The sequence below is a fragment of the Neofelis nebulosa genome, chromosome 3, assembly GCF_028018385.1.
Source record: "Neofelis nebulosa isolate mNeoNeb1 chromosome 3, mNeoNeb1.pri, whole genome shotgun sequence".
Classification (NCBI taxonomy): Eukaryota; Metazoa; Chordata; class Mammalia; order Carnivora; family Felidae; genus Neofelis; species Neofelis nebulosa.
In genome coordinates, this window is record NC_080784.1 from 195,903,772 (window position 1) to 195,926,424 (window position 22,653).

The 22,653-nt window shown below is 42.1% G+C and overlaps 1 protein-coding gene across 4 annotated transcripts in view; it reads right to left on the reverse strand.

The window, feature by feature from the left end:
* C1QTNF7 (C1q and TNF related 7) overlaps window positions 1–22,653 on the reverse strand; it is a 111,287-nt gene that overhangs the window by 15,257 nt on the left and 73,377 nt on the right. Inside the window, exon 1 of one of the 4 annotated variants that reach the window (XM_058723063.1) lies at window positions 2,551–3,256. The exons of the other annotated variants lie outside the window; for them this stretch is intronic. The gene's annotated coding sequence lies outside the window, so the exon portion shown is untranslated. Of the gene's footprint in view, window positions 1–2,550; window positions 3,257–22,653 lie in introns of those variants that run through there. 4 annotated transcript variants of the gene reach the window in all.

Sequence of the window (22,653 nt, forward strand, 5' to 3'; positions counted from 1 at the left end):
GCAACCTAAATATCCACTGGCAAATGAATGATAAAGAAAATGTGGTATATATACAATGAAATATTATTCAGCCATAAAGAGAAGGAAATCCTGTCACTTGTGACATCACGGATGAACTTTGAAAGCAATATACTAGGTGAAAGAAGTCAGAGAAAGACAAACACTGTACGATCTAACTTATATGTGGAATCTAAAACACTGAACTCATAGAAACAGAGAGTGGAATGGTGGTTGCCCAGGGCTGGAGGGTGGGGAAAATGGGGAGATGGTGGTCAAAAAATACAAACTTTCAGTTACAAGCTGAATAAGTTTTGGGGATCTAATGTGCAGCATGGTGTCTGTAATTAATACTCTCTTGCATGCTTGAAAGTCGCTAAGAGAAGAGATGTTACTGCATGTTCTTAGTGCACACGAAAAATAATAATTATGTATGGTGATGGATGTGTTAACTAACTTATTGCCATAATCATTTCACAATACATATATGTATCAAACTTTTACATTGCATACCTTAAACTTACACAATGTTATATGTCAATTATATCTCAGTAAACCTGGAAAAAACATACTTGGTAGAATATAAAATGGTGCAACAGCTGTGCAAAATGGTAAGTTAATTCCTCAAAAAACTTAACCTAGAATTATCATATGATCCAGCAATTCCACTTCTGGGTATATACGTAAAGGCACTGAAAGCAGAGACTCAGATATTTGCACACCCATTCTCATCATAGCATTATTCATAACAGCAAAAAGGTGAATTAGCGGATGAATGGATAGACACAGTATAGTACCTACATACAATGGAATCTTATTCGACCATTAAAAGGGAATTTTGACCCATTCTACAACATGGAGGAATCTTGAAAACTTTATGTTAAGTGAAATAAGCCAGTCACAAAAGGACAAACATTGCATGATTTTACCTACATGATGTATCTGGAATAGTCAAAATTGTAGACATGGAAGTTCAAATGGTGCTTGCCAGCAGCTGGAGAGTGGGGTGGGGGTTAATATTTAATGAGTTCAAAGTCTCAAAAAGTTCTGGAGATAGATGATGGTGTGATGGTTGTACAACAGTGTAAGTATCCTTGCTGCCACAGAGCTGAATACTTAAAAATTGTAAGTTTTATGTTATGTATATTTTACCATAACAGAAAAAACACTAAGTGAAAAAAAAAACAAACCAGATGAGTTGGAATGCAGGGAACATACTAGCATTTTTATTACTGTGCTTTATTTATTTATTTATTTATTTATTTATGTTTTTTTTAATTTTTTATTTTGAGAGAGAGAGAGAAAGAGAGCATGAAGAGGAGAGGGGCAGAGAGAAAGGAGAGAGAGAACCCAAGCAGGCTCCATGCCATTAGTGCAAAGCCTGACGTGGGGCTTGAGCTCATGAACTGTGAGATCATGACTCGAGCCAAAATCAAGAGTCAGACACTTGATCAACCGAGCCACCCAGGCCCCCTGTGCTGGGTGTTTTAAAACAGCATTTACTTCATCCCTAAACCACTCGTATGCAGTAGGTGATATTATCTCGATTTTACAAACAAGATAATTGAGACTCTTAGGGCCCAAGTCCACACAGCCATAAAAATGGCACAGGCAGGATTTGAACTGAGCTCTTCCTGTCTCCAGACACTTGAGTTTTCCCCCATATCATGGGAGGGAAACTGTCACATCACTTCATGACAAAGGGCTGACTCGATTACTAGTTTGACTTGAGAATGTCTTTTGCCTGGAAATCATTAGGGAAAAGATAGGTAACCAGGCGTGGCCAAAACGTGACATATCCTTGGCCCCCAAAGGAAGACATTTCACAATAGTAGGTTTTATCCTTCCCTAGCTGCCCTAGGAGTGACCCTAGGAGTGAGCAAGACAGGGTAGAGAACTTAGGTGTTCATATACCAGAAGCTTCTGGTTGGTTCCTCATCTCTGTCTTTGGGGCTCCAGTTTTCCTCCTCAGAAGTGCCTCTCCTGTTAGCCATGGAAAACCTTCCCTTCTCCCATCACTACGTGGCGTGCAGCACCTCACAACTACGCTGTGTTAGGACTGTCTATCTCCTTGCTTTTTCTCCACCGAAATATAAACTCTGTATCGCTAACATTTAGGACCAAGACTGGAGAGGCTCAGTGAAGGCTGAATGAAGAAAGCATGTATTCCTCAACATTTAGTTATATCAACAGCTCATGACTGATAAAGCTTTGACTGCTTTATGTAAAGTGCTATGATGGCATAAGAGTAAAATATTCTGAGAGCTGGCAAAGATTTTGTAGCCTACAGAGCAACGTTAAGTCCGTATCATCTTTCCAAAGGACCCCCTGTGGTCGATTGGACAGGGAACTGATGTCTCAAGAAGTCAGGTAACTTGTCTATGGCCACAAAACTACTGTCAGACCAGAGATTTGAACTCAGGTCTTCAGTTTCATGGATTTTTCTTACAGAGCTGTCTGTTTAATAAACTCCAAAGCTACCATCATGAAATGGGCCACTGCATCTACATTTGCCAAAGTTCTAAAAAAAAAAAAAAAAAGGAAACACCATACCTTTCTCTGGGTTGGTGGCTTGCTCCAGGATTCTAAATCCACAAGAGACTGAGGATCTTTCATGAGAGCTTCAGCGAAAAACTTGCTTTGGTACCAGACAGAAAAAGAGATCCAAGTTCTCAGAGGTTTCCAAATAGTTGTGCTAAAAATAATTTTCTCCTTTAGTCCCAAAAAGCCAGAGGTCCTGGAAGTCATTCATGGGGTGAGGCTCAATCAGGGGCTGGTCAAAATTACGGTTTTGTTTGAGATAAACCTGAAGCTCCTGCTTTCTTTGACTGGTGAGTTTAGAGGTGTCTCCACCTCTGTATGTCGTGGCCTCTTTTGCAGATTTGTTTACTTAAGTTTTTCCCTCTTAATTTGTTTTCCACTGAGTGGAAGTTTCAGGAAAAAAAATTACTCACTGACTGGAAATTAGTTGTTAACTTAGAGAAGAGAGTCATTTCCTAGTTGAGAATTTTCAAGGTAGAATCTTCAAATTCTGGAAATTGGGTGGTGTCTCGTGGACTAAACAGGGAGAGGTGGTAAATATTCTTGGTCAACATGGCAGGAAAAGGGCCCCGCATCCTATGTGCTCCGAAATGGAAGAGGGTTATGAGTACTGCACTGATCTTTTCTTTGTTTTCTGCTGAATGGATAAATGATTGGGTATTTTTAGAAGACTGATATGTCTTTGTTACTATAGAGAATTGATCATAACAACTCAAAAAGCAGAATGGTTCTCCAAAGCCTGTGACTGCTCATCTTTGGTGTAATCAGTTTCTTTGTTTCCTTCTGATACATACTTCTTACATCTCCTTAGCAACAGCAATATATAATTCATGATGTCATTTATGGAAATTCAGTGTCTGAAAAATCTTGTTTTTATCCTGCTTTCCCCACCATTCCTCTCAAGCCATTGAGAACGCTAATTGGAAGAAGTATTTTCAAAGTTATCGAAGTGAACACTGATGCTAAGTTTGACCAAGAAGATGGATGGGATCCCCATCTTGATGATCTTCATTTTACCCTAGCTGTCCACCCTCCCATCTGGAGGAAAATGGTCTTTTGGATTTGTTGGCTGTCCAAAATATGAATGCTATCATAGGGTAGTAAAAACCATGCTTTGGGCACAGAAGTGAGACAGTTATTTTCTGCCTAGTTAGAGTAGGGTTTTTAAAAATTGGTCAATTTTACATACAGCATTGTGTAAGTTTAAGGTGTATGGTGTTCTTTGGTATACTTAAATATTGTAATGTGGTTGTTATCAAATTATATAATTATAGTACAATAATATTATCTATATTCATCAAATTGTGCCTTAGCGCTCTAAGGTTTATTAACCACTCGTTACAAGTTAGTGCCCTTAACACCATCAGATTTTATCCCCTTCCTTCCCTGATTACCATCATTTTATCGAGTATGGTCTTAATCAGATGGAGTCCCTGGGTTTGTCTTCTCTTCCTCAAAATAAAATGGCATCCTTCATTATTTCTAAGCTTTCTCACAGTTCTTAATATCCCCTAACAATGTGTTGTGGCTGATGAGATGGAATTTATAAAAAAATGCCACTTCTATACATATGGGTAGAGATACAAGTACAGTTAAGGAGACAGTTACTGACAGAAGTCACTCAAGTGACTCTTTTAGTGCTGTGCATACAAGGAGGTACTTGATAGTAGCTTGATGAAGGCTTTTTCCTCTTAGGAATTTTTGGCTGGAGAGGTGTTGAGATTATTTGCTTAAAGCATCCATGGTCTTCTGGAAGGAAAGAACCAAGGGTCCAATTCCTCTCCATGATGCAACTTCAGGGAAGTTAGTCATGGACTACAGGGTTGGCCTGGTCCAAATCCTGTCATCCAGAAAGGACACCCCAAGAAAGGACACGGTGGATTACAGAATGGAATTGACCAGGAGGTAAGTGGGAATCTGGGCCAAAAGGTCTAAAGGATTTTGGGGTGGCGGGTTTGGTACAGTGTATGAATGAGGCTGCGAATTGGTCTGCTTTCAGTCATTCTGTCAGAGCAGATATCATTTGGGGGATAGTGGTTAAACACATAGTGGCGAATTAAAAGGATCATTACACTGAAACTTAGGAAGGGGGTACTATTGGGGTCAGCAACAGTATCTCCCACAAACGGACAAGCATCTACTGGAATGTGCGTGACTAGGGTTCAACAATGTCACAAATTGGTGACAGCTAAATCAACGGTGGGGGGATGGGGCGGACAATTAAAGGTTTTGTTTTGTACATCTTCCTTGGAAGTAGGTTGGAAGTTGGGATGACCACTTTTGAAGCAAGCAAGCCCCTAGAATTCTTGGGTTGTTCATGGAGGGGAGTATTTAGGTCTTGAGTAGTCCATGTGCTAATAAAAGTAAATGGGATCCTAGCAATTCATTGAAATAAAACCGTATGACCGTATTGAAAAACCGCACGACTGTATTGAACGTGAACAGGCAAAGCAGGTCCCTGGGGCTAAATGCTTCCATTAGCTCAGTACCAATATAATGTCACACCATAACACTTTCATGTGTAAGATGGCCTTGACTATCTGACTTGAAGGAATCTCCCCACTTCTGACACTGAAGTGTTGTAAGAAGCTGAACTAGAATATCAGTCCTTACAAGCTTAATTTCAGGTGTTTTAGCCGTTTGATGTGTTAATTTATTTATATAAAGTAATGACTTCTTAAAGGGCTTTTCTCACTCATTCTATGAAATAGCACAATCTCTATTAAAGAACTTAGAAGTGGTTTGTTGACTTCCAAAACAGACAGATGTATTTTTGTGTTACTGCCTTCCCTTGGCCAAGTGTTGATACAATTTACGGGCATTTATATTCTCTTTCCTGTGTCATTTGCAACTTCCTTAATTTCTCTTTAATATTTGATGATAAAGTTTCTTGTATTATTGAGGTATCATGCATTTTTCTGTTTTGCAATATTAGATTTTTAAAATTATTTTTCATCTCAGATAACTCCTTATTAACTGTATCTTCTCGGACATCTTCTTTCCAGAGAGAACTAGCCTTTGAAATTTTCTCCTAGAGCATTCAGAGCTCTGATGGGGCTACAGCTTGTTAGTGACTATTTCACTCAGCTTTTCTGATGCTTATTTTAGAGACAATGGTGAAAGTGATGGGTAAAATAATATGCTGAAGCTTATTTCATTAGCTTAGAGTAAAAAAATCATATTCTGTTTTTTCCTGTCAGTCATTCCAAGGCCAAGGTCTTCCTCTGCCTTGCCTATGCAGAGAAGTTTTTCCTCTCAGCTTGTGCTTTTGTTTTCCTGTATCCTTGACTCACTTTTCAACTGAAGTCTGTTCAATCTAGATCAATTCAATCAATATCCACAGAGCATCTAACAATGCGTTGGTTCAGATCTCAAAGAAAGGGTTCAAGTTTGTAGTTTTGCCAATTTCCTCGGTGTATAAACACTCCCACGGTGAGGGTGCATATATTTTTCTGAATTAGCATTTTCATATTCTTTGGTTAGATACCCAGTGGTGGAATGATGGGATCATGTGGTATTTTTAATTTTTTTAAGAACCTCCATACTGTTTTCCACAGTGGCTGAACCAATTCACATTTTTACCAACAACGAACGAGCGTTCCTTTTTCTCCAAATCCTTGCCAACACTGGTTACTTCCTGTCTTTTTGATGTTAGCCATTCTGACAGGTACAAGGTGGTATCTCATTATGGTTTTGATTTGCATTTCCTTAATGATTAATGATTTAAAACAACAACAACAACAACAACAACAACAACAACAACAGCAAAACAAACTTCCCATCATGGCTTATTTCAAGCCACCAACCTGACCTTGACTAAATGCAACGTTGGGAAGGTATTTGCAGAACTGGCTATTTTGTTAGGTACTAGAATTATTAAAAAAAAAGTTCTAGCTGATATATAACAAGCACTCACAGACTAAGACATTACATCAATACTTCTTTTAATCTTCATGATAACCTCTTGAGGTGAATAATTTAATCCTCCTCCTTTTATAGATGAAGAATATAGGCAGTCTAATCCACAGTTGGCTCACCCAACCACATTACACCATATACCTCCCTGGGTGTTGCTAACTTTAGGTCAGGTTTCTGCATCCAAAGAGCTTTCAGTCAGGTGGAATGCCCATCTGACTCCTCCTCCCCAAAGCACTAGATTCTGTCCAGAATCTAATCTCTTTCTAGTCACAGTGCCTTGCTTACTTCATCTTCTCTGGCTTACAAGTTCCTGATAACCATGTCTTCCCCATGCCTCTTTCTTTTTAAAAAAAAATTTTTTTTTAATGTTTTTTATTTATTTTTGGGACAGACAGAGACAGAGCATGAACGGGGGAGGGGCAGAGAGAGAGGGAGACACAGAATCGGAAACAGGCTCCAGGCTCCGAGCCATCAGCCCAGAGCCTGATGCGGGGCTCGAACTCACGGACCGCGAGATCGTGACCTGGCTGAAGTCGGACGCTTAACCGACTGCGCCACCCAGGCGCCCCCCCATGCCTCTTTCTTTACCTGCTCACATTTTTCATCCTTATGCATTGCTTTGTCCAGAAAGTTTCCCTGATTCTCCCCATCAGGTACAGCTTCTCCTTCCCGGGAGCTCTCCTGGCACAGTATTTAGATCTCTCTTATGCATCTTAGCTCATGGATTCTCAATGAGATCTATTGAATCAGCATACCAGCAGATCAGATCTAAGCATTTATATTTTTCAGCAGCTCCATGAGTAATTCTGATGGATAGCCAGGTTTTGGGAATCTTTGCCTGATCTTCTATTGTTCGAATGATGCTCTGTCTGTTAGTTCTTCTAAACCAGGGTGTTTTAATGATACAAATCTGGTCTTCTCCCTCTTTCATATTGTTTTTCTATTCATTACCTCATCACATATTTATTTAAAATTTTTTTTAAAACGTTTATTTTTGAGAGGCAGAAAGAGAGACACAGAATGAGTGAGGGAGGGGCAGAGAGAGAGAGGGAGGTACAGAATCCGAAGCAGGCTCCAGGCTCTGAGCTGTCAGCACAGAGCCCAACACAGAGCTCAAACTCACAAACAGTGAGATCATGACCTCAGCTAAGGTCGGATGCTCAACCGACTGAGCCACCCAGGTGCCCCTGATTACCTCATCACATATTTATTGAGCTGTTACTATATGCTAGACATTGAATGCTTGGTCTTGGTATTCAAGGGAGAGTAAACACAGAGCCCTTATAGAGGAAAAGTCTCCTGGAAAAGACAGACATTCATCAAATACTCACAGAACTATGTTTAACAAGATGACTTATCATCTTGGAGTTTCAGATGAGGACCCAAAGTAGGGAATAAATGGGCAATCGGTTCCCACACATCCACTTAAGACTTGCCAAAAATAGCTGGACCAGCATCCACTTTCAGTGCACATAAGAGAAAACTAGAAGTTCAAAAATGATTAATGGTTGAAGAGAGGCTTCAAGGTAGGGAGATAATAGCTGATAAGGAAGTGCTGAGGAGCTCTCCCCTCCATTCCGATAAGGGAGGTAAGAGAAGAGTGACACCAACTTTCCAACCAAGTGGCGAGGATCCCAAAGGATCACTGATAATGTGAAAGGTGCCTGCAAGAAAGAAGCTATTTATTCTCCAGTTGGATGTTTAGCTAAACTGTGAAACTGAAAGCTTTGCAGCTTTCGTGGGATCAGAGACATGTGATAAACAAGTTGTGGGGGAGTTTGACCCACCCCTGGAGCTTGATGTCTTATGTGATCATAGAAACCAGAGAATTCTAGTTCTGTAAAGGCAGAAGGCCATCAGAGAAGAGAGCCAGTAGAGGGGTAGCCATTGGAGAGGCAAAGAGCCTCTCCTTGCCTTCTCAAGAGGCAGATGGTGTGGAGGATGCAGGTGGGGTTGGCCATTAGATGGGACCTTAAGCCCGGATAGAGTCCTCCTAGGGTGAGGAAGCCAGTAAGAAGCCAGCAGCTACATACAGAACCTGAGGCTGGCTCAGGGCAATGCAAAATACCAACCAAGGAGTGACTCATCCATTCAGGGAACTCTATACTATGGAGGTCTTTCAGAAAGCTTCTACCGGCCCTGGGAATATGTTCAACTAGAGAGAGCTGGCATTTGAAGACTTGGGGTACGGCCATGTGTGCGAGGAGAGAACCATGCAAATAGCACGTATTGAGTAAAAATACTTTGTTTTTTTTTTAAATATGAAATTTATTGTCAAATTGGTTTCTACACAACACCCAGTGCTCATCCCAACAAGTGCCCTGCTCAATACCCATCACCCACCCTCCCCTCCCTCCCACCCCCCAACAACCCTCAGTTTGTTCTCAGTTTTTAAGAGTCTCTTATGCTTTGGCTCCCCGCTTCTCTAACTTTTTTTTCCCTTCCCCTCCCCATGGTCTTCTGTTAAGTTTCTCAGGATCCACATAAGAGTGAAAACATATGGTATCTGTCTTTCTCTATATGACTTATTTCACTTAGCATAACACTCTCCAGTTCCATCCATGTTGCTACAAAAGGCCATACTTCATTCTTTCTCATTGCCAAGTAGTATTCTATTGTGAATATAAACCACAATTTCTTTATCCATTCATCAGCTGATGGACATTTAGGCTCTTTCCATAGTTTGGCTATTGTTGAAAGTGCTGCTATAAACATTGGAGTACAAGTGCCCCTCTGCATCAGCACTCCTGTATCCCTTGGGTAAATTCTTAGCAGTGCTATTGCTGGGTCATGGGGGAGATCTATTTTTAGTTTTTTGAGGAACCTCCACACTGTTTTACAGAACGGCTGCACCAGTTTGCATTCCCACCAACAGTGCAAAAGCGTTCCCGTTTCTCCACATCCCTGCCAGCATCTATAGTTTCCTATTTGTTCATTTTAGGCAGACTGACTGGCATGAGGTGATATCTCAAAATACTTTGATCATGTTTTTCTAATTCTCTTACCCTGTGGTCTGACTCTAGGCATGTGTGAAGCAGAAGTAGGGGTAGGAGATGGAGGAAAAGCGGAAAACCCGTAGTATATCCTGAATTACAGAAAGGGAACAAACTGTGTTTTGGATGTGAGATGAAAGTTATTCTTTAGATTGGTCTTTTTAATATCTGAAAATGAGTCACAATTAAATAATGAAACTGGGTCATGTAACTGAAAGTGACCAGAAAGTTAATGAATTTGCCTGCAGTGACATGAAAGGACGGGGAAGAAAGATCCAAACACATTTGATTGGAAGAAGTGATGGGAGAAGTATGAAGTTGTTTTGGAATTATATCATATTAAGGACAGATGAGGTAATTTGATAAGTTCAGTAAACTCTGGAAACCATTCTGAAGGAAAGGTGAAGGGTGTTACGGGTGTGTTTAGCAGGAGACATAGCCGAGAGTACGGATCAGGGAGGGCATCTGACCTGAAATATGAAACAGGAGCAGACAATAGCCAGGAAGAGGGGTGAGAAAACACTTCCATGTGCAGGGGTTGCCATGTGCAAAGGTCCTGGGGTAGAAGAAGGCCACTGAGAAAGAACAAAGGAGAGCATGAACCTAGAAGGGGGATGGCTCTGCTGCCCATGGAAGGTTCTGGGCTTTGTCCTGGGGAGTGGTAGGAACCCTTGAAGGACTATGGGCAAGGTTTTCTGGGTCAGGCTGTCAACTTTCCTTTAGCCCTGATAGGTTAGAACAATGGGGATGGTATACATTAAGGAGATGCCTATTGGCACTTTCTGGGCTTTTCAAGGTGAGTTCAACAAGCCATAAAGACTCAGTGTAGTTTCTTTCTTTCTTTTCTTTTTTTAAAGCTTATTTATTTATTTATTTATTGAGAGAGAGAAAGAGAGAGAGAGAGAGAGAGAGAGAGAGAATCCCAAGCAGGCTCCACATTGTCAGCGCAGAGCCTGATGCAGGGCTTGAACTCACAAACTGTAAGATCATGGCCTGAGCCGAAATCAAGTCAGATGCTCAACCGACTGAGCCACCCAACTGCCAGTTCAGTGTGATTTATGAACTCAGTCTGCTTTCGCTGTAGGGAAAGAAATGTGCTCTTGTGAGAAAAGTAGTTTGCATGTTTAAAAATAAGGCAATTCACTCACTCATTGAACGAACAAATGTTATTGACTCCTTCTGTGTGCCAGGTGGTGTCCCTGGCCCCGGGGGGATAGGAGTTGAAAGAGGAAGACAGGATCCTGATGTGCACGGAGCTCACATTCCAGCAAGAATTTCATGCCATCAGGGAAGGAAGAACCCCCAGAGGGCAACAGCCTGATTTTCCCATTTTATAGACCAGAAAACAGATGCAGGGAGAAGTGACTTGCCCAAAGGTCACAATAACACACGATGTTAGAACTTGCATTCCTGTATCACTTCCAGGAGTCACTCCTCACACAGCATGGCCTGTCATCAAGCCCTCATTCCTGACTTCACATGGAGGAGACACTGCAAAATTCTTTATATATATAAATATCTGTCATTGTGGATAAATTGAGAATTAACAAACAGTACTATCCCAGGCTATAATACTTGATCCCCCCTTATGTTCAAAATATCACTTCTTGTATTGTAAATCATAAGAAAATGTTTAAAAATTGCAGAAAATTTCATATACAATGAGGTCCCCTGCACCCAGCATCTGGCAGCAAGTTACGCAAGGGGAATAATATTGTGTCCCCCGTGCCCCCGTTCACTTAAGGTCCCTTCCCCCTCTCCCCCATTCCCTGCATTTTGTGTGTTGTGAAGCAAACTCCACCCATCATATCATTTATTCCATAACTAGTTCAGAAAACCTAGCAATTTTTATCATCTTGGATAATAAGTGACAGAGCGATTGACACCCTGCAGCTCCATCATCCCTTGAGGCCTCTTTAAGCAAAAAACGAGCATACTTTAGATAAGTCAAAAATGTCTGGAAAGCACTTTACTCACAGACTGCCATATTGTGCCCTGAAGTTCTGAAATATAATTTTATGGGGCTGTCAAGCTTCTTCAGCGAAGTTTTCAAAGTGCACGGGAAGCTCTCCCATGACTTGTTACAAAAATTCCAAGAAGAGGCGGGTTCATGGAAGGCCTGACCCTATGATGGTTGGGGGGTGGGGAACCCTGGGACGGAAGACCACACACAGCACGTCCAGGATGAGTGGTGCTGGTGCTGGGTGCTCCAGTGTTCGGCTGTCACTAACACAACCTGTCAAACCGTCCTGAGATTGTTGAAGAGACACTAGAGAGCCGGTGCTGTTTTTAAAAGGTAATCTAAGAATGTTGGAATGTGAAGGCCAACGGGGTGATGAGTTGCTTTGGAGACTTAAGAGTCAACCGACCGGCGTAGAATGGGGTGTGTCTGCCCTGGAGCAGTTCTCTGCAAGGCTGGGCACAGTGGCTTCTATCCCCACCGTGGGGCAGTCGGACCAGAGGGGCCAGGGGGGAACTTGGGCATGACCTCCAGGTGGACAGCCCATCTCAGTGTGTTTGCTTCACTACCTCTATGCCTCTGGGCTAGGTGGACTTCCATTTGCACACTTTCTTGAGACCTATCAGGCATGTGAGAGACGCTGTATCTTTGTGTGTGTGTATGTGTGTGTGTGTTCTTTTTAAAAACAACATAGAGATATGGTCCACGTATGACATTATGTTAGTTTCAGGTGCATAGCATAGTGATTCAGTAGATGTACGTATTGTGAAGTGGTCACGCAGTCTAGTTGGCATCCCTTACCACCCTTAGTTACAAATGATTTTTTTCGCGTGCTGAGAGCTAAAAGATTTATTCTCTTCGCAACTTTCAGGTCTGCGAGACAGTGTGCGCTCTAGTCACCATGCTGTACATGACACCCCTGGGACTTATTTATTTTATAACTGAAAGTTTGCACCCCTCGGCCTCCTACACCCATGCCACCCACCCAACCCTACTCCCAGCCTGGGAAACCACCAATCTGATGTCTACAGTAGGAGTTGTTTTTTTTTTTTTTTTTTTAATATTTATTTAATTTTGGAAGAGCAGAAGTGAGGGAGGGGCAGCGAGAGGGGACAGAAGATCCAAAGCGGGCTCTGTGCGGATAGGCTGACAGCACAGAGCCTGATGTAGGGCTCGAACTCACCAACAGCAAGATCATGACCTGAGCCGAAGTCCAGCTCCACCAACTGAGCCACTGGGTGCCCCAGGTTTTGTTTTTGATTTTAGATTCCACATGTAAGTGAGATCATACGGCACTTGTCTCTCTCCGTCTGACTTATTTCACTTGACATCATGCCCATCCATGTTGTGGCAAAGGGCAGGATTTCCTTCTTTTTTATGGCTGAATAATTTTCCATTGTATATACATACCACATTTTCTCTATCCATTCGTCCATCGATGGACACTTAAGGTTGTTTCTGAGATGCCGCATCTTTGAATGATGAAAAATAAAAAAATAGTTACCATTCATCAAGTGTTTATCATGGTGAGGCACTGTCCTAAGCACTTTACATTTACTTCTTGTTTATTCTTTACCACGAGCCAGTGAGGTAGCTGCTTGGACTTCCTCATGGTGGACAAGGGGACCGAGGTTAGGGGAAGATTGTCTTTGCAGCCGTGGCGATGGCCATGGCTCACTAGCCTTGCTGGTAAGGGGCAGAGCTGGACTCCAAAACCCTCCTGTCCCCTACACCGACAGCCTCCAGTCAGGCAATGCCTGAAGCCTCCCATTTTTTTCTACTAGAAAGCTTTCCTGCCCCTCTGCCTTTCTTTGAATCTCTGCCAAAAAGCAAATGATGGTGGCCGACTCCCTTGCTATAGCAAGTTCAGAGTACATAGTCTTTCCTTGCTCTCATCTGGTTAATCTTCACTAATTTCCACAATGTGGATGCCCATCATCTTTTGCTTTATTTCTCAATTTGTCTGGAGTTCTGGAAGGGAAGAGGGACTCCAGTAAATGTGAGAAGCCAATGCCTCCTTTTAACGGGTTTGCAATCTCCGAGGGGAATTCAGGCTTCTGTACATGAGTTATGACTGATACAGACTCAAGTATAAGAATACACACCTTACAATGTGCTCATATGGGGCAAGAGCCCTGTCTTACTCATCTCTGCGCTACCCCCACGCAGCCAAGGGCTAGAATGTAGAGGTGCAGCATATACTGATGGGTTAATGACTAATGCTAATTAGATGTCAGAGTATTCAATGCTGATTGGCTTCTGGAGGTAACCACTGACCAGTATGTTTCAACAGCCATGTGAGTAGCTCTCCTGTTCCCTGTCTCTCCCCTGACTCTTGCAACAGTCTCTGACCTGCTCTCTCTGGCCTTGCAGTTTTGTGCCTTCACGTCCAAGCTCTTGCGTGCTACAAAAGTGAACCCAAACAATGGACATTTGTTAATATTGCTGGCATTAGCCCCACTGCTCTGACTCTTGCAGCTTGGGCTGTGTTCTTTGATGAACTATCTGTCCTCTGTTCTCTGTGTCCACTTTGTTTGCACCTGAAAAGCATCCAAAGGCCCATGTTGGTTGCAGGGAGGCCAGAGGCAACATGGCCATTTACTGATGAAGCCTCTCTATCCTGAGGCCATTGAGAGTCTCTGTGTGACATTATCTAGGCAGAAAAAGAGTGATGATGGTGGTGATAATAATACAATAGCTCACATTTATTGAAAACCCCTAAACTCGCTTCTTTTGGGGCATCTCAGTTGTATTCCAACTCCCGGGTGTCACTAAATGTCTACCCAGATAAGGAAGACCCTTGTTCTCTGCTTTTCTTCTTGCTGAAAACATTTGGGGCATTCTTGGAGGAGACCAGTGGACATGAGCCAGTCTCAGAGTCCAGAGTGACAATAGACCCAACAGAGACAAAGATTTAGCAGCAGGTGGTAACACTTGCAAATACAGACCCTGCCAGCCAAAACAACATTCTCACTGACTCCATCCCAGTGGATGGAAATCCAATAGTGACTCATAGTGTGCTTGGGAAGAAAGCTGAGGAGAGTGGTTTTGGCAAGGAAAAGACAAAATAAATGGAATGTTACCACAGTCTAAATTAGCAGGACTCTCCCCATCTTTTCTCTTCCCACTGACATTTCCTTGTGGCAGCAGGCAGAGTAAGACCACTGGCTTTGAAAGTTAAAGTCTTCTTTGCCCCACCATGTGCCCTTGGGCAATCTGCATCACCTGTCTAAACCTTACTTTTCTCTTCCATAAATTAAAAATCGAAAACTGCTCAAACCAGGGATGCTCGTTAAGATTAATGAAGTAATGCATCTCATTGACGGGCATTCGTGCTACGCAATAAATGTTGGTTTCTGTTGATGAAAGGAGAAGCAATTTTAAGTCAGAGACCTTCCTTCTTTTTTTAAAATTTTTTTAAAAAATATTTTTTCAATATTCTTTTAAAATATTTAGAATTTACCTTCTTGCTGGTGCTGGGAAATGCATTTCTTTGGTGGCACCCCTTCTGGGCTCTAGATCTGTGTTTTTGGAATAACCTCATGTATGTGGTTAGAAAAACTGCCCAAAGAAATAACTTCTAAGCAATTTCTTAAGACTCGAAAGCTGATGTCAGGTATCTGGAAAAATAGGTGTGAGCTGGGGTAGAGTAAGCTTTCAAAGCAGAGCTAACAGCTTGAGGAAAAGCCTGGCATCGGGACAGGACAGGATACCTTGGAGAAACTAGGAGAAAGTTGGCGGGGAGCAGAAGAGTGTGAAAAGACACCGGTGAGAAATACAGGTGGAGAGGGAGCAGAGGCTGATCACAGGAATGGAAAGGCCATTGTGGATCTAGTGAGGAGTAGGATTGGGAGTGACAGGACCATACATACAGTTTACAAAGGTCTCTTAGGGGCGCCTGGGAGCCTAAGTCAGTTAAGCGTCAGACTTTGGCTCAGGTCATGATCTCATAGTTCATCAGTTCAAGCCCTGTGACGGGTTCTGCACTGCCAGCATGAAGCCTGCTTGAGATTCTCTGTCTCCCTCTCTCTGCCCCTCCCTCTCTCTACTACCGCCCCCCCTCCCTCAAAAATAAACATTTAAAGAAGAAAAGGTCTCTTGGACTGCCATGTCAAGAAGGATTGAGGAAAGCAAGAATGAAGGGCTATGGTAGACAGCACCCTTGAGCAAGGAAAAAGGTAAGAAAACCATCCAACGACAGATCATGCTTGTAATAGAACCGGTGACAGGCTTGGTTTTTTCATTTTTTGTTTGGCCGTGTGAGTGTGTGTTTGCGTGTGTGTGTGATTTCCTTCTAATAGGTTTTCCTATTCATAATTTGGAAAGTTTTCATCAAAATACATGTACTCTATTTAACCTCAGAATTTATTTTCTATGTCCTGGATGCTGAGTGTAACTGTCATGCAGAATTACTCATATTTTATTTTACATATGTGCTCATTAAAGAAAACTTGTAGGGGCTCCTGGGTGGCTCAGTCGGTTAAGCGTCCGACTTCAGCTCAGGTCATGATCTCGCGGTTTGTGAGTTCGAGCCCTGCATCGGGCTCTGTGCTGACAGCTCAGAGCTTGGAGCCTGCTTCGGATTCTGTGTCTCCCTCTCTCTCTCTCTCTACCCCCTCCCCCATTTGCACTCTGTCTCTTTCTCTCTCAAAAATAAATAAATAAATAAATAAATAAATAAATAAATAAAAAACTTAAAAACTTAAAAAAAACTTGTAGAAGAGGAAAAGGTGGAAAAATAAAAGTAATGAAACTTCAGTTCTATTTTTCAAATAACCACTGTTACCATTTTAGTTTATTCTTCTGTTATCTTTTGTTCTGTGTGTGTGTGTGCGTGCATGTGCATAGATCTTTTGTGCAGAGATGTGTAATATCTGTCACTGTTGCTACTTGCTTTTTCTTTCTTTCTTTGTAATTGAAATATATCTGGCATCCAACATTGTGCAAATTTGAGGTGTAAAACACGTTGATTTGAAATATGTTTGTATTATAATATGATTGCCATTGTAGCCATAGTTAGCTTTTTAAGAACCTACATATAAGTGATAACATATAGTATTTGTTTTTCTCTGCCTGACTTATCTCACTTACTATAATGTCACAAATGACAGGATTTCCTTCTTTCTCATGGCTGAATAATATTCTATGATATATACCACATCTTTATCCATTCAACTGGTATTGGGCACTTAGGCAGTTTCCATATCATGGTTATGGTGAATAATATAGCAATAAATAGTGTAGTGCAGAAATCTCTTCTACATCCTGTTTTCTTTTCCTTTGGGTATATACCCAGAAGTGGGCTTGCTAGATCACCAGCTTACTTTTTCTTTAACCTAATATTATATAATAAGCATTTCTCCTCTGTTATTCTTTGGAACCATTAATGGCCAAACAATATTCATCAAGTAGTTGTACCATAATTTATTTAATCTCTTTCCCCTTGTGATTGGACAATTAAGCTATTTCCATTTTTTCCTGTTATAAATGAGATTACATTGAAAACTTTTGTGCATAAGCCTTTACCCCTATTTAGGATTATTTCCTTGGGATAGATTCCCAGAAATGGAATTACTGGGTCAAAAGATTTGGATGTTTTATGTCTCTCTTGGTACATGCTGCCAAACTGCTTTCCAAAAGGTTGTGTGAATTTACACTACCCTATTCCTGTATGAAAACAAAATCTAGGGGAATGTGAACTCCCCAACAGTTAGGCATCCTCAGTCCCTGGAACACAGACAGGGTCACAGAATCTTTGATTTGGAAGTAACTTTAAAGGCCAGCAAAGCTGACCTCTACTGATGCTTGATCATAGCAGTATGTTTTGTGGAGAGGACATTGAACCTTGTTCCTCAGTGGTATTGACAATTGTACTGTCTCTGGGCTGGGTGGTCCCAAATTCCCTACACAGCTCCTGCCAGGGGTTAAGCCCTGGTCATTTGTAATGTCACAGAACTAGAGCCATGCTGGGTGCATAGTGGGTGCTCAGCCGACCTTGGCAGATGGGATATAGGTGATGAGACACAATGCCTGGGTTGAAGTCATCTTGTTGTCCCCCTGAGAGGACAGCTCTATCAGGACACCAGAGTTGCCCCTGGTCTGGCCAGGTCTTGAGGGCTTCAGAGACTACTTTAGTTCTAGGGGTCAAGGAAGGCCACACTAAGGACGGGACATTTAAAGAGATTCCTGAGGATGACTTAGCTTGGTGAAGACAGGAGTGGAGTCCTCCAGGAAGGGAGAAAAGCCTACGTGAAGGTTCTGAGGCAGGAGAGGGCATTGGGAATTCTAGCAATGAAAGGAGAGTGGGTTGGGGCTTAAAAAGGGCAAAGTGGCCTATAACAGAGGCAGTCAGAGAAATAGATGAGATCAAATGACTTCAGGGCTTGAAGAGTTTAGATTGTATCATAGGAGCCCCCGAGTGGGGGAAACTATCATCTTTCTTATTCTTATAATGATTCTCTGGCTGTGGTGTGGGCAGTGGATGAGAGAGGGCTAGGGAGGGGAGATGAATGACCAACCGGGAGACTGATGCAGCCAGTTGGGCACCGTGGGGGCAGGGGATACAGAGAGGAAGGGAGAAATTTAAAAAAAAAATTTTTTTTTCAACGTTTTTTTAAATTTATTTTTGGGACAGAGAGAGACAGAGCATGAACGGGGGAGGGGCAGAGAGAGAGGGAGACACAGAATCGGAAACAGGCTCCAGGCTCCGAGCCATCAGCCCAGAGCCTGACGCGGGGCTCGAACTCACGGACCGCGAGATCGTGACCTGGCTGAAGTCGGACGCTTAACCGACTGCGCCACCCAGGCGCCCCCCCGAGGAAGGGAGAAATTTTAAACGTACTTTTGTTTAAGTCTTGATGGATCAGACATCGTGTCCTGTGGGAGCCCCTCTGACCTTGTCAACACTAGCTAGCTCTGGAGCACCCTCTCTCTGGCCTATAGCCCCCCAGCCTGTTATCACACTGGTGATGGTTTTCACTTTATCTTGTCTGCTTTCTCTGGACGGCGAGTTACCTATTGTTCATTGTTGTGTCCACTGTTGCACTCCTACCACTTAGAACGGTACCTGCCACATGGCAGGTACTTGATAAATGATTTGAAAATGTGTTGAATTGGTCACTTCCCTGTGTGCCAGGCACCGCACAGAGTCACTGTGCACTGTTTCGTGTGCTACACTCAGCAACCCCAAATGAAGTGGTTAATATTTCACCCCCATTTTATAGAAGAGGAAACAAAGGCATGAAGGGCCGGTTGCCTTTATCACACTCACGTAACTATGATGCGTTAAAGCGTGGCTTGAATCCACGTTTTTTGGTGCCAAAGACCATGCGCAAGATCACCCAGCGGCCTTCCTGCCCACACCATCCACCAGGCTTACACATTAGGGAAGCGGGGCTCTTGCTCGGATCATCACCAAGGAAGAAATGCTGGCCCAATGCAGCAGGCAGAAAGTAGGTGTACATGGAACTCAACCCGGCTTAGACAGTGTAGACATACAACAGAATATTGTTGAGCTACGAAAAAGGAATGAAGTATGGGTATGTGTCACAACATGGAAGAACCTTGACAACATTATTCTAAGTGAGGGAAACCAGACACAAAAAGCCACGTTTTATATGTGTCCCTTTGTATGAAAGATCTAGAATAGGTAAGTCTGTAGTGACAGGAACAGATTGGTAGTTGCCAAGGGTTGGAGGTGGGGGCGTAAGAAATGGAAAGTGACTGCTTAACGGTTACAGGGGCTTTCTTTTGGCAAGAAGAAAACGTTTTGGAGCTTGCTAGAGCTGGTGGCTGTGTTAGTGTAATGCGCTGAATGCCATGAATTGTTTACTTTAAGATGGTGAATTTTATACCGGGTTGTTTCACCTCCATAAAAAATAATGCATAGAAATGCAATGTACTAGCTCCAGGCTAGTGGTTAACTGAAGAGTAAGGAAAGGGTCAGAATGGAGCCTTAGCTAAACGTACAACTTTTTATTTTCTGTAAAGATAAATACATTTTTTATTTCCTTATAAAAGATCTGAAATGTAAAACCCTAGCATTATTTGTATTAATGGTGGAATGCTTCCATATAGAGAAGGGGAGCTAAGGCAAATCAGAGTGTCGTAGCTCAGCATGAAGGCAGAGTTGGCCAAGTTTCAGCCTAATTCTCCATCCACTAAAGCCTCTGACTTTAACATAAAAGGAGAGACTTCAAGGTCATTAGATTCAGATGCCGTGTGTGTGTGGCCACAGTTCCCATCTTAAAATGAATGCGATGTCAGTGTGAGATCTGACAAACTACAAGTATCAGCTTCCCATAATTAGTCTCTCTTCCCTCAGATGGAGAAGTTGTCTGAGACACAAGAGCACAGTGGGTGGAGGGCTGGAGCTTCCCAGTGGAGGCTCCATCAAATGTCTTGGGAAAAGTGGGTGCATTAACAGAGTAGCTGCACAGGCTTGCAGGGCGATGGAGTCCAAGCATTAATACTTACTGAGAGGCCCCAGGACTCCGCCTGGGCTGCACCACTGTGCACATGTCCATGTGTCTAACTTCTAGAATCACCACTTGGATGGGTTGTGTTTGCCTCCATTTTGTAGCTGAGAAAATGGAGGCTCAGGTGAGGAACCTGCCCAAGGTCACAGAGGGAACGAGACAGCTGGAATTCCAACCCTGTCTGTGCCAGAGCCTGTGTTCATTGCAATGCCTCCCACCCAAGAACAGAGCCTGTACATAGAAGTTGCTGGATAAGCACTTGTTTAATAAATAAACAAATGGTAGCAAAACAAAATAATTTTTAATGGCCAGATGGTTTGGCAAAGATGCACAGAATTCAAACCAGCTCGGGGGCAGGCATGTTCTTAGGCTGTACAAATACAAAGTGGTACAACCTTTTAGGGCTGCAAATTCATATTGACAAATACATACGAAGAGTCTGAAAATTACGCCACCCTTTGTCTCGACACTTTTATGGTTTAATTTGAAGAAAATTTTAAGAATGTAGGCAAAGCTATATGTATAATGATGGTCTTTTTTGGTTATAAATTATTTCTTCTACAGTTATAGATTAGTTAAGTCAATGGGACATCAACAAAAGGACGATTTTTCAGCCACTAAAATGTATGTTCTACAGGAACATTTAATGACAAAGGCAAATATTTATTATATGTTAATTAACGGGAAAAAATAGTCTGCCAAATAGTGTTTCCAGTGTTGGAACATTCATTTTGGCTTAAAAAAATAACATATGGGGGAGCCTGGGTGGCTCAGTCGGTTAGACGTCCGACTTCGGCCCAGGACACGATTTCGCGGTTCGTGAGTTCGAGCCCCGCGTCGGGCTCTGGGCTGATGGCTCAGAGCCTGGAGCCTGCTTCTGATTCTGTGTCTCCCTCTCTCTCTGCCCCTCCCCCGTTCATGCTCCGTCTCTCTCTGTCTCAAAAATAAATAAACGTTAAAAAAAAAGTTAAAAAAAAATAACATATGTATCACGAAGATGAGAAGCCTCAATACCAAAATGCTAATGTGGCTTTATTGCTTTGTGGAGGGGTTATGAGTGATTTCTAGTTTCAACTTTCATTCCTGTTGTGGTTTCCACATTTCCATGAGAGCCAATAAGCATATCCCTTCTGGTTTTAAAAAGTGAACAAATGAATGCTACATCAAAACAAAACAAACTGAGTCTACCCACCCAATGGACAGGATCATGTACAGATAGAAGAAATGTCTTTTCTCTCATAGAAATAAAACATTGATAACGTAAGAGATTATTTGTGGATATTTATCTCAGTGTGTTTTCTTTTCCTCCTCTATTTTCCCTCTCCCTCCCTCCCTCCTTTCTTCTTTCCTTTCCTTTCCTTTTGTTTCCTTCCCTTCCCTTCCCTTCCTTTCCCTTCCCTTCCCTTCCCTTCCCTTCCCTTCCCTTCCCTTCCCTTCCCTTCCCTTCCCTTCCCTTTCCCTTCCTTCTTCAATGTACAATTTTAGTTCCTTCTCTTCCTGGTGCTAGATTTAAACATTTGATTAAAGTCCCAAATTCTCTTCTTCTACACTTTCTCATTGAGGAATTTGAGAGCAAAGCGTCTTGGATTTTAGACATCTGGGAATGGCCAAGATTTTGGATTGGTTTTGTGAGAAGATGTATTTGTTCAGTTGAGCAAGTGTGAAGCAAATGCTTTCAGCGTGTCTATTAATCTTAGTGGTCTGAGTGATGTAAGGGTACGCTCACTCATGTTTTATGATGTTTGGTTTCATAAAAATGTGTTGGTTTCAAGGCATTGGCCCCTGTTCTCTGTTGACTGGGAACAAATTTGGAGTATGGAAGGCATCTTGAATTTTTTCCCAAACCTAGTTTGTTTTTTAATCATCAACTGGAACTCTGTGATGGTTATGACTAACACATTTGTGAGTTCATGAAAACATTTATTTTAATAGAAAAAATCCCAATAGAACGGGACTAGAACGAGAGTGCCCTACACCGGGTTTTGCCAAAAGGCTCCTGCTGGATGGTTTTAGGGATAGATTCAGATGGCTGTTGATGCTTACCAAGCTGGGAAGAAATGGGTGCACCTCCATTTAGGTCACAGATGGTAAAAGGTAACAAAAGGAGTTTCTGGTTGAGTTGGGGAAATGAAGCCTGAATTATAGTAGCTGTGACATGGGATGAATTCTCTTTGTATTACACCAGAGTTGAAGTTGATAATGTGCCCAATGGCATAAAATTAGTGCCCTCAAGAGCTGTGTTAGAGCATTCTATATCTTTCATCAAGCTTCAGAACTTTGAGATGGCACTGGGCAATGCTTATGTTGTAATGTTCAGTGAAAAAGTCCCAACTTAGAAAAGCATGTATAGGATTTTGTAAAGAGAAAAATATAAATAAAGAAAAACCAGTCTACATTAAAAAAGAAACAGAAAAATATCACAAAATGTTTCCTGCTTTTTCACAATCATGGACTATGTTGGTTGTTCTCCACCCTTCTCTATTTTCTGAAATTCTTAATGATCATGAAATATTTTTATGATAAAAGACTCATTCATCCAACATGCAGGTGCCAATCACCAAGGTTAGAGATTCAAAGATTATTTAGCCAATTATCTGCCACAAAGAAGCTTATAGCACTCTGAGGAAGAGAGAGAACTAGTTAAGAGGTGAACCGTTGCCATGAAGGAGGTATATTTGAGGCCAAAGTGTGAATCAAAAAAGTAATGGTATTATATTTACACGCAGGATCAAAATTTAAAAATGATTAAGTGCGTATGACCATAATG